The sequence below is a fragment of the Lytechinus pictus genome, chromosome 9, assembly GCF_037042905.1.
Source record: "Lytechinus pictus isolate F3 Inbred chromosome 9, Lp3.0, whole genome shotgun sequence".
Lineage (NCBI taxonomy): Eukaryota > Metazoa > Echinodermata > Echinoidea > Temnopleuroida > Toxopneustidae > Lytechinus > Lytechinus pictus.
This window is the reverse complement of record NC_087253.1, coordinates 27,316,764-27,330,225: the sequence shown is the minus strand read 5'-3', so window position 1 is coordinate 27,330,225 and position 13,462 is coordinate 27,316,764. Positions and strand designations below refer to the sequence as shown.

The following is a 13,462-nucleotide window of genomic DNA, read 5'->3' as shown; positions in this document are numbered from 1 at the left end:
GATTAAGCCCACCAAACCATACAGTAGATCTGAAACTTAGGCAATAATTTTGTTAGACTTCTTGCAACAGTTCTGAGATCTACTGAAGTATTAATAAGTCATTTTAATTTGTATTCTATCTATTCAAGATCAACCCTCCCGAGGAAGAAAACGTCTGATGGTTTATTTTGCTGACAGAGAGACAGAGTCTGACTCCTCTCATTGCTCTGAAGCTGTATCACGTACGTGTAGAAGGAACTTCAGCAAAAGTAAGCTATTTTTAAGTTAAAATTTTACATAATGATAATTTTATGTTACATTTTGCACTTTGTTTTACCTGTACAAATGTAACTTGTAAGATAATGATGATAATAGCAGGGCCCGCTGGGAGATCAGGTTTTATAACTGCATGAGTGGATACCCTAGTTATTAAATGAGCTACTATGGGCTAAGGAACGAATGAGAGCATTTGTCGTTTGATAAATCAATTGGAATCTTAATTTGTAACTGTCAATCTAGATCTAACTGATTAGACTGACAAGAGTAATCTTGATTTGGTAGTCATTGCATTTTCATATGTCTGTTGTCACAACATTTGGGAAATTAATTTGAAGCTATTTCCATGTCACAATTAAAGGTCATTTCAGGTTAACTCGCATTAAACAGGGGGAGGCTGGGAGGGGGTCCCCAACAAATTTTTTCACTATGCAGCTGCGCGAATATATTTTTTTTCCGCGCTGCTCCCTGACTTTTACTTTTAAATATTGCACATCTTTTGAAACCAAATTTGTGATGCCTGGGTATGCGGTTGAGAAATAACACAACATTTTTTAAAGCACATGTACATGTACATGTAAGACCTGCAATTGCTCCAAAATGTGATTCTGTATACAATGCAAACTCTGTTTCTCAACCAAAAATCATAAATGTATGCACATTTTATTTTTGTTTATGTTTTGTGCTATTATTGATTGCGAAAGGGTCAGGGTTGGCTGATTTAAATCACGTTGATTTAAATCATGATTTAAATCACTTCCATTGAAACGTGTACAAATGATAGAAATTTTTTTAATCAACTTTATATCATCAAAACATGAATAAATACTTCATATCTACTCTCCAAACAATTGAAATCATGTCATTAAAAATCAGGATAATATTGCATTATAGCCTATAAAGTGGTGAACACTCGCCCCCTACTCCACTTGCACTATGATTTTAAAAAATCATTGATTTTAAATAACTTACATTGAAACATGTACAAATGATTGACATGTGGCAGTAATATTTTTTTTTACTCAAAACAGAAAGATTTTATCAACGTTATATCATCAAAACAAAATCCTTCATATCTACTCAAAACAATTGAAATCATATGTTTTTTAAGACAGGTTGATCTTGCAATGTACATGTAGCCTATATCGGTTAACACTTTATATGCAGCTGTACACCCACAGCAATAATGGTACTCCAGAACAAAAAAAATATGTTTAAAAAAAGGAATTCAAAGAGTAAAAACTGAATTTATACTATCATAGGCCTGAATTTAGCCAAGGCCTGTTCATACTTTCTGTACAATTGTGCTCATTCAGCAGGTACACTGAGAAAGGGTCAATAATGCACAGAAAATCGAGTGCAATAATACACAAAATCTGCATAGTCCCTGGTTTTATCCCATTAGTATAACATTTTATTACATGTATTTAAAGCTGTAGAACCAGGTGTTCTTATTCCTAGCAAAACTGCTAAGAACTGCCAAATTAATATTTCAGGTTTATTGTACTAGAAACCTCCCACTTCCTCGATTGTACGAAAAGAAATAATTAAAATATACTTGCAACTTTTTCCCAGTAAGTCACAGCTTTGCAAACAATGCTTTGAACAGTAAAAAAGTTCAAATTGTGGCTCAAATAACAAAGGATGTTTAACAAATAAAAAAAATTGTAGTTTTCTTTAACACATTATTTTCTGTTCTTGGCATGAAAATCGAGAATTTTTCTCTTGGAGAATGTGAGTTTCTGAGTCATGGAATTCTTCCAAAGAAACTGATCCTCGTTTCATGTTTGAATAGGAATACGGTACTAACTTTGCTGTACCAAGACCCAAACCATTCAGTAGGAGCTAAATACCTTATACGAGAGGATGCAGAAAACAGCCTCGTAATCATGACTTTCAATACGGTACTCAATATAAATTCTATTTTGACTGGAGTTTATTATCATGAAATAGAATAGAACTTAATGATAATTTTAGTTTCAAAATGTATGATTTTGATTATGACTTCAGTGTAAGGGTTATATTTTTGGTGTTTCCACTCTGTTTGAGAAATTTTTGTAAAAAAAAAAAAAATCAAATAAATCTGATTTAGATAAAAAAAATCTGATTTAAATAAAATAAATCTGATTTTTTTAATCTAAAAAAAATTCTTAAAAAAATCGCCAACCCTGGAAACAAATTCCAACAAATTTCATGTAAAATAATAATGATGATTTGAATAAAAGAAAGACATACATACACTATATAAAAAAATAAAAGGCATACAATTTAATTATGTTTTGGCATTTTTTTTTTGGGGGGGGGGATATTTGTTAGAAATGAAGAATTTGATATTTTCACCAAAAATTAATATTGCACTATTTACATGTACATAAAGTGAGAGTAAACTAAAAGGCAAAAACCTTAAAGATTTACGGAAAATGTCATACTTATTTGCACAATTAATTACTAGTAATAAAAAATAAAAAAATAAAAATTTAAAAAAAGCTTAACTATACAACTGTCTCGTGGTTTACATATGGCTCAAGGTGCATGCAAATTTCTGTGGTGATCTTGCAATCAGCGGCCAAGATCTGAAGGGGGGGGGGGGTCATTTGACCCGACCCCCCAGTAATTCATGGTCTGAAATAACGTAGTTAAATTAGGGTTAAGAGATTATTGTCTCACCTGCATAGCAGAGTGAGACTATAGGTGCCGCTTTTTCCGACGTCGGCGTCAATACCAAATCTTAACCGAAGGTTAAGTTTTTGAAATGACAGCATAACTTAAAAAGTATATGGACCTAGTTCATGAAACTTGGCCAAAAGGTGAATCAAGTATTACTGAACATCCTGGTACATTCATGCCCTGATGTTTTTGTTTTTGATGACTTTACAGTGCGAAATGCAGCCTGTCTGGAATTAGCGGCAATACTGAGGATGAAATGCTGCAGAAGTTATTGTCTTCATAAGATATCAAGAATAGATGCAAGCAAGGCCCGCAGAAGATTTCAGAACAATACTCTAGCAGATCAGAGGCTATGGATTTTGCAGTACCTTATTGAACATCACAACTTTGTAAACATGGGTGGAGACTCATCCTTGGGATTACTAGGACCCGCTTATGGAAGATGGAGTCAGGATTAGCAGGTAAATGGTTCAAAAGGTATCCTTTAACATGACTAGTACCATTCTTGTAAAATTAAATCATGATACGTACTTAAAACTTTCTTTTTTTTCACTTAATTTATTTATGAGGGATTATAGTTTTACATGTTGTCTCTTAGGATCTGGTTCTGCTATAATCATTGGTGCAGGAGCTAAACCCAGCACGCTTATAAAGGACAATTCTTTGGTTTACTTGATAGTCACAGATGTCTTTTCCCAAACATTACAATTATTCAAGCACAAATTCCAGGTGAAAATGGGTCTCTGTGTTTATTTAGGAGATGGGGAAGGGGAGTCTGCTTGTTTTAATCTCAAACAAGTCTTTAACATATTGTTATATGTGCATGCTGGAGAGAAAGATACATGTAATGAAGAGGAGTGCTGATATAAGACAACTGCAGGAAGCTTGATTGTAGGGATAGATTACAATGAAAGGTGCGTTAATATCAAATTTTTTCGACGAATACTGGTCTAAAAAATTGACTTAAAAGCATTAAAATTGGACATACAAGACCTTGGATATCAAAATTTAGTACACCCAAAATTTCACCAGCAGAAATGTGGTTGTCACCTATCTCTTAACTCAGTCTTTCCATTGCTTGGCTTGGAATTCAGAACGTGGATAATTCACCCAAATAGAATTTCAAAGGGTAAAAAAATACCAAGTACATGTACAAGGGTTACCAAGTTCAAATATTTGGAGGCAGGATATGATTTACGGATCAAAGGTAATCAGAATTAATTGATAACATTTTAAAGTGATCACAATTTTAAAGTGATAGCAATTGTTGTACATGTGACCAGTGTAAATTAAGCTCAGGGAATAATATGAAACTTTTCTATTGATAATAATATTGTAGAAGATACATGTTTATAGTTTCTTTTGCTTTAAATGTACCACCTTGGTATTCATTTAACCTCCAGAAGGATTGGTGACATCTCGTCCATCAAATCACCATCATAAAGGACTTTTTTGTCTGTGATGACGTCAATGGTGTGGCTTAGTGAATTTGTCGATAAGTTTGGAGAGAAACTGCCAACCAACAACAAAATCCATCTTCCATCATGCCTTACACGTGGAAATGTGTATTGGATTATGAAGGAGGAAGTAGAAGAGCAAGGAGGTTCTGTTTGTAGTCAGCAATACTTCTTCCGCAAATGGAGACAGGAAATGTCTCATGTTACCATTCCAAAGGTAGGTGATTCTCATGAGTATTTGCACTGTATATTTACAAAACTATTATACCTTTAACCATAAAAAAACTGGGCTATTTTGATACCTTAGAAGACTGGGGCGGGGCTGATTCAGCCCCTCCCCCCATATGATCTTGGCCATTGATCGCGATGAAAATCTGCACTCGCATTACACATGGCATAATCTACAAAATGGTAAAATCAATTTTCAAAAATATTACATTGCTAATTAATTATGCCAATGTATTATGCTAATTTATGCATGAAAAAACCTTTCCTCTATCTAAATAAGGCCCTTTTGCTAAAAATAATTCAATATCGCAATTATTATTTTTATATATATCATTATTTCTAGAATTCTGATTGATTTTTTTGTTTTTTATTGATTTTTTTGATGGAAATCATTGTTACTCTGACCATAGACAACATGATATTTATTATGTTTAATCAGTGAAAGGAGAAAAGGTAATACATTTATGAACTTGGGCTAAAAACACTATTTGCATCGTATTTGAACAAAAATTCATGTTTTGGGGCAGTTTGGGGTCTGTATGCACTAACAAAATATTGGGTAATTTTGGAACCATGTATTCAGGGGTCGCAAGTTTATTCTCAAAAGTTGTGTGAGACTTTAAAATGAAAATTTAGTCAATGGCGCAGTCAGACAATTTCGCACGGCAGATATATCACAAAAAATGTTGAGGGGAAATCTGAATCATAGGGTTAATGTGGAGCGTTGTGGCCCAGTGGATTAGTCTTCGGACTTTGAAACAGAGGGTCGTGGGTTCGAATCCCAGCCATGGCGTAATTTCCTTCAGCAAGAAACTGATCCACAATGTGCTGCACTCAACCCAGGTGAGGTAAATGGGTACCGGTCCGGTAGGAAGTAATTCCTTAAAAAGCTGTGTGCGCTATGAACGCCTAGCTTAGCCGGGTAATATAGGAGCGCCTTGAGCACCTAACAAGGTGGATATGTGCGCAATATAAATACCCTATATTATTATTATTATTATTAATTATAAAACCAGAGATTTTGCATTTTATTGAAAATTTTATTGAAATAACTTCCTATTTCTATCACATTTCATGAAGCTGTTTTGAAACCAAGTAGATTTGATATACTTGACTATGTATTCCCCAACATAAACACAGGTCTTTAGGTGATCTACAATAATATAGCATACTTTGCTGGCTTTAGCAGTGCAGCTGCTACAATGGTATAGCACCCAACTATGATGATGTTAACTACTATTCCTTGAAAAATTTAGAAAATATACATTGTGTAATTCTCTCTTTATTTGTTCATTCCAGGTGAACCGGTTTTCGAAATGCGACATATGCACCAAACTGAAATCTTGCCTAGAGATGACAACTGGCAGAGAAGAGAGACAAACTTTACTGCAAGAAAGAGAGTCACACCTTTTCCAGCAAAAGTAAGTTTCAATGAAATATTTGATAGTGTATATGTACATGTATTTAGATTTAATTATCACAGCCTTCCAGGATAAGTATCATTTATATGTCATGGATGTCAGCCCGGAAGACTAGCCTCCACAATTATCAATCTTTATTCACTTGCCATCTTTCTTCCCTCTTCTTTTGTTTAAATGTGGTATTTTCAAAGTATATGCAGAGATACAATGTTGAGGGCTTGAGGCAATTTAAATTCACATTTCAGTGGTACGCGAGAGTTGCAGGGATAAGAACACTCAACACCACATGTAATCCTGGATGTCCATCATGTAATCTAACAGAATGTATTCTAGAATTTGCAATTACTTCCTATTTTTATCAGAAATTTCATGAAGCTTTTTTATTTTACTAAGTAGAGACAACCGCGTAGCCAGGATTTTATTTTGGAGGGGGCGGTAAATGCATGCGAAGCGTGCCAACACTCACAGAGCGCGCGAAGCGCGCTCCCTAGGGAGTGGGTGCAGGGAGGGGGAGTTTCCCCCTCCCGTGCGAAGCTTTCGGTGTTTCTTAAATTAAAATGAAAAGGAGCCGTCTCTCTTGTCTCTAGTACCTATATCAGCTCCAATTAAGTTGACTATATTTTGATTTTGAACGTTGTTTTTAAAAGTGATTGTGAACGCACAAAAAGGGATAAAATGAAGAAAATTACAATAATATTTACCCATTGCGAAGCGTGAAAGCTAAAGCGTTTTATCAAGTTTTTTCTAAAGAAAAGGGTCCCGAGATAAGGGTATTCCCTAAGTTATACTGAATGCTTCCCTTGGAAAGATCAGATATGATTACACACAATTTAGCGGCAGTGCATATCTTTAACTCGCAAAACAAGAAGGGTATATGCCGGGAGGAGAGCAATAAAACTCTGAAATTTCAAAGGGCGGACGTTTCATCAAATGCAGATATCTCTACCCCATCGGCTGTAATTCAATCGATTTTCTAAGATTATTGAACTTCATTACAACGAAAATAGTGTGCAAAAAGTTGAAACTTCTGTGATTTCTTGAAATTATGTAAAAAAGGATGATGTATAATTTATTTGATTTATCCTGAATCGCTTAATTTTGAATGATAAAGAAACTTAAGTGTCATTCAAAATTTCAAACTGAGGGCGCAAAACAGGACAGGAGATGAATGTGCAAGGAAATTTTAATAGAATTTGATTTAAAAAATATTGTACTTTTTTTTATTAAATACAAATTTTATACCTTCCTCTTTTAAAATTAGGATCCTGTTTGCCCCCAAATTCTGGTTGTTTAGTAATGAGCTGAAAAGCAGGAGAAGTTGCCTATATATGGAGGTGATGGCAGAAATTGATATAAAGATTTTACCCGCCCGGAGTCGACCCAACCAGAAGTTGCGCGATCAATTTGAAAATATATATATACTTCGGTCTAACCTTACTCTTATTCCATGCCCTAATGTATACATTTAACTTTAACTGGCAAGAAACACATAGCTGAGGTCGAAAAACAGGGTTAGAGAAAGGGTTAGGGAAACAAAGGAGAACTGCAATATTGTAATTTAACTGCGTGCAGCGCGGAAACAAAATTCATATAAATTTAGAGCAAGAGTGAAGAAGTTTCTGTTTTGAGAAAAAAATAAAGAATAAAAAGAAAAACCCACAAAGCTACCTTTCTTCCCTTTCCTCCATTCGCTTTTCCTTTTCTCCTCTTTTTTTTTTCTTTTTTTTTCTTTTTGGGGACGTTTGGGTGGGGGGGGGGCGACCGCCCCCCCCCCCCCCTGGCTACGCGCCTGAGTAGAGAATGATTATCTTCGTTTCTAATTTCGAAAACAAATACAGTTTGGAAGCAACATTGCATAGAGAACCATGTGATCTATGTATTAGTATTGTGCAGGATAAACGGAAAAAAGTCATACGGTCACAGTGAAAGCAACTTTCCTTTCTTTCCAGTCATTGTTGTAGCTAGAAAATTGGTACTGTAAACAGCGAAGGGTATATTAATAGGCAAAGAGTAATTAGCTAAAAATTGATATTGAATTTTTTTTTCTGATGTCTGTTTTTTAATTTATTGTGTTTTCAACTTTTTGTTTTGCATTTTCGATGGACATCATCTGCAACTGTATTCAGAATATAAAGAAAATATTATCACTTGATTTTAATCAGTAAATGTAGAAATGGTGATATATTTATGAATTTGGCATTACATCACAATTTGCATTGGATCTGTAGAGGAAATCTTGTTTTGGAGCAGTTTTGGGCCTGATGCACACTTTACAAATGTGTACTGACTGAGGGGTCGCAAATTTGGTTTCAAAAGTTTTTGCGAGACTTGAAAGAAAGTCTTAGAATGAGTCAGCACCAGCTTTTCATGTTACAGATATGATGTAAAATTGTCTGGGAAAGTCCCCCCCCCCTTTTAGGATTAAGTTTTTGCATTTTCCATACACAAAAAGTGTACATTCTTATTCCATGAATTTTAGAAAAACAAATAGTTATCAAGTATCACTGAAAATATGACATGAATTTCAGGACAATATTTTTCTCAATATTGGGCTATTCTTTTACAATGTTCCATTTAATTATGTTTATTATCTTAACCCTATTTCGCCTGGGCTAATTTAGAATGGCATAGCCCGGGGAGACGTACCTGTTGTTTTTGCTTTCCCCCTTCAAACCTCGGATGTTCATTCCGCTTGATCGCGACAAAAATTTGCATGCACACACCCAAGACGTAATCTCCACAATTCGATTGTCAATTGGACTAAACTTAATTCAAATTTATGTTTAATCAATTGAATATGTTACCGTAATTTATACATTAAATCATAAGTTGGCTGTGAATCTTTAAAAATACCCCCAAAACTGCTAGATTTTGATCTGGGCAGTCTAGACAGGATTATTATGAAATGTTTTAAAAATGGCAATTTTTAAAACTTATGTTTTTCATTGTTTTTCGTTGGAAATCATCGGCAATTTTTTTCAGTCATAACTAACATGAATTCTATTGCTTTTAATCAGTAAAAATAAAAATCATGATACATTTATGAATTTTAGCTGCATGCAGAATTTGCATTTGATTTGTACATGAAATCACATTTTTAAGCAAATTTTGTTCTTACATGCACTTAATGTTTACGTAACATCGGAATTTGGTCTTAAAAGTTGCATGAGGCTTAATAAAGGAAATAAGTCATGAAACGTCGCAGCACAATATTTTCTTGTTACAGATTTATCATGAAAGATGTTGAGAGGGCAAAAACAGCCCCCCCCCCCTGGCTGGATAGGGTTAAGCTCTGAACAGATATTTAATTTATCATTTCGCAGAACAATGTGTATCCCGGGAAAGTGTTTTAAAATAATCTACCATAATTTTGTTTGTTATATTCTTTTTCTTATCATTTTCAATGCAGGTAAAGGTAGGATTTTTAATGAAGGGCCACGCACACGAGGACATTGACCAGCTATTCACCCGGGTTTCAACATGCATAACACGGCAAAACATACCAACACTTTCATCTCTGCTTCATCATATCCCACTCTCTTATCGAAAACCAAATACCACATTGGAAAGACTCAACGCAGTCTACAATGTGAGAGACTGGCTCAAACCTTGCCTGAACAAGATGTCACTGCACAGCTTTCCACATCAATTTAGAATCACAAAACACAATGGAAAAGCTGTGAACATTACACACCAAGAAGTGGAGCAACAGCAGTGCATGGCAGGCTACAACTGGATGGGATAACATCATCACACATCACCCTCCAGGCCAACCATCCATTGTCCCTAAAGTACATGCTATTACACTTACCAACCTCCAACAGGATATGCCAAAGTATGTCCCCTACTTTAGTATTGAAGAAAGACAGGAATGGGAGAATCTGCTAGCTAGCATGGAGGAAGGTGGTAAGTACAGTAGATCATCTTCATGTCTTTGTATTGGCTTTGTTTGTAAGAGGGAGGGCAAGGTTGCTGAAATGGCCGATAAATTTTTTAATTTGATGTGGCTTCCATTATAAACTTCAATAGTCCTAGGTATATGAGGAAGTAATTCTCCGCATTAATTTTGTTGACAGGTGTTGCAAAAGCTTTTTAAAAAATATTGATGGACAAAATTTACAAAGAAGAAGAATTTCCTGTGGAAATAATAAAAAGTTTGTCACTCAATACTGGCATCTCCTTTATACGTACACCCTTCAAATCAAAAGTATTAAAAGAATGAAAGCATTTATTTATTCACATGTCTAAACAGGTTCATAGGATCAGAGATATAATGACTGTTTTGCATCTTAGTCCTGTTGTATGAAAATAGTAATTATTATATCCTACATAAATTAAATCCTGTATGCTGATTGGTTTAAATAGCATCATGTGACCAAACATATTCTCATTATTTTGCGGTGATGTCGAAAATGAAAGCCCACGGAAGAAAATGTGCTATTCCGTTATCACTGACGTCACTTGCAAGCACTAATACGCGCACTGAGCACGTAGCTAAGCACTTCAGGAAAAGCAGGTCAGTCACTGAGTCAGCGGGGCTGGTTTGGTTCAGATAAAAAAAAAAAAGGATGTACAAGAACTAGATTATCAAGATCTATTGCTCTAACTTATTAAAGTAGGATATAAAACCAATATACCAGGCCATTATTTGGAAAACTATAGAGGGAATTATTCATCCTCGGTTGTACTGGCAAAATCAGCCTGGTATATTTTTATACTATAATAAGGTATAATTAATATCAATAGGGGATAAGGGTTGGAACTTCCAATCATTTATGCAAGCACTTATAGTTTGAAATTTGGGTCGGATTTATCTTACCACTTGTGCATATACTTCTTTTCATTCTATTGGGGATTTTTTTTAGGAATAGAAGACTGGTAAATGGCCACTGGTGGATATATTGATGGATAAAGAGTCTCAGAATACACCACAAAGACATCTTGATCCAACTTCGGAATTCTCAAATGATGAACAGCAACCTATTCAAGCGGTAAGTAAATGTGTAAAAGTAGCCAAATTAATCCTGCCAGTACCCGCTTTCCTCACTTGGGTTGATTGCAGCACAATGTGGTTCAATTTCTTGCTGAAGAAAGTTAACCCATAGCTGGGATTCCAAACACTCAGAGTTAATCACTTGTGCCCCATAATATGTGTATGTGCACTATAACACTGTTAACTTGTATTGCCTTTGTAATAAATATTTAGATTTTTCTCATTGCAATATTTCAGGTCCATCTAGGTACTAAGCAGAAAAGGCCTCAACAGCTAGTATTAAAACTGGGAGATATGGTTGCAGTCTACTTAGAAGAGTTCAGTAATGAGTGGCCGCGAGTGAGCAAAGTGTTGGAAATGACTTGAGACAGTGTGAAGCTGCATTGGTACTCAGGATCAGAAACGTCCACGTGGATATCACCTACCACATCAGTTCAAGGACAGAAGGGTCAGCCGTACACAGGAGAAGTCTCTCTTCTAGAAGTCATTTCTTTCCCCTACAGTCTCACTAAAACAAACAAATTACCATAGGATATCCAGTGTTACTTGAAGGAAAAACGTGAAGAATACTTTGCATATTAGGTCTGTATGAACATACACTGTATTCATACCAATTTGGAATGAGTTTGTTTGTCCAGGACTCAAAAGCTGTATGTCTATATGGAAGCCACTTGAATTATGTATTTTTGTGATATTACAATGTACCTATATGTTTCCACATTGGATATGGTGCCCGGGGGGGCCACTTACATTGACGAGTGGATACCATGCGCGACCAAAAAAACATGAAAAAAGGATGTCTTATTCAAGATTGGGCATGTTACGTACGTAACAAGGGTGTCAAAAACACAAAAATAATGGAAAAAGGGTATCTATTTCGCTAGGAAAGTTACGTGTTTCGGGTCAAATTTGCGGGAATGATGAAACAAAATTAAAATGTTTTATAAAGGATGTCCTCTTTGTCCCAACACTACGTGTTTAGAGTCCGATTTGCGCGAGGTGTGGAAGGTGGGGGACGTGCACCAAATGGTGTGTAAAGGTAAAACCGACGACCGACGGACCCGTGACATAACATATCGCTGTACTTGTTTAGGGGTTCATTTCAGGGAATACTTGCCAAGAGTGTTGATTTGTTACCAATACTTGTTAAGGGTAGGGTTTCAGATGCCAATACTTGTTAAGGGGTGCATTTTCAGAATATGGAAAATACTTGTTTAGGGTGCTTTTCGAGACCCCATGGTCGCGCATGGTATCCACTCGTCAACGGAAGTGGCCCCCCTTGGATATGGTGATAATTTCCAGGGTTTATCTTCACATAATTTTGATCACCTACATGTATCTACATTTAGAAGAGATAAATGCACAATGATTGATAGAGAGTTGGTACCTGAAGTAGGTAATGAATTGAGTTCCACTGCCAATGGAAAGTTTACCCTCTCAGTGCTCAAGAGGTAAGCTCCTTACCATGGAACTCATTATGCAACATTTGATTCGGTCAGTTTATGAAGTGAAGTAAGAATTTAGAAAAATGGGGGTCGGATGTACAAAAAGGCTTATCATTTTATGGAATTTCCCCAAGGTTAAGTTTTTGTCTCGCCTGCATAGCAGAGTGAGACTATAGGCGCCGCTTTTTCGACGGCGGCGGCGTCGTCAACATTGAAATCTTAACCAAGGTTAAGTTTTTGAAATGTCATCATAACTTAGAAAGTATATGGGCCTAGTTCATGAAACTTGAACAAGGGTAATCAAGTATGACGAAACATCCTGCTTGAGTTTCAGGTCACATGACCAAGGTCAAAGTTCAATTAGGGTCAATGAACTTATACCATGTTGGGGGAATCAATATCGAAATTTTAACCAAGGTCCAGTTTTTGAAATGTTGTCATAACTTTGAAAGTATATGGACCTAGTTCATAAAACTTAGACATAAGGGTAATAGTGTATCACTAAGATCCTGCTTGAGTTTCAGGTCACATGATTAAGGTCAAAGGTCACTTAGGGTCAATCTATGGCCGTGTTGGGGTTATTTGAGGAATTATCATCATAACTTTAAAACTTTATGGATCTAGTTCATGAAACTTAGACATAAGAGCAACCATGTATCCCTGAATATCATGTGTGAGTTTCAGGTCACATGACTAAGGTCAAAGGTCACTTAGGGTCAACGAACTTTGGCCATATTGGGGGTATAGGAGGAATTGTCATCATCCTAAGAATACTGGGGGGGGGGGCTGAATTGATTCAGCCCCCCCCCCCTCGAAATTTTTCGCGATAAATCCGTCGCTCGAAATTTTTTGACCGCGTCGCGTCGTTCACGGACTTTTTACTTTCAAGTCTTGCGCAACTTTTGAGACCAAAATTGTGACCCCCGGGTACGCGGTTCCGAAATTACGCAACATTTCGTAAGTGCATGCAGACCCAAAATTACTCAAAAACGTGAA

At 35.9% G+C, this 13,462-nt stretch overlaps 1 pseudogene; it reads left to right on the top strand.

Annotated features, from left to right (window-relative positions):
* Positions 1 to 3,292: 3,292 nt before the first annotated feature.
* Positions 3,293 to 10,929, top strand: LOC129283849 (uncharacterized; annotated as a pseudogene).
* Positions 10,930 to 13,462: the final 2,533 nt, after the last annotated feature.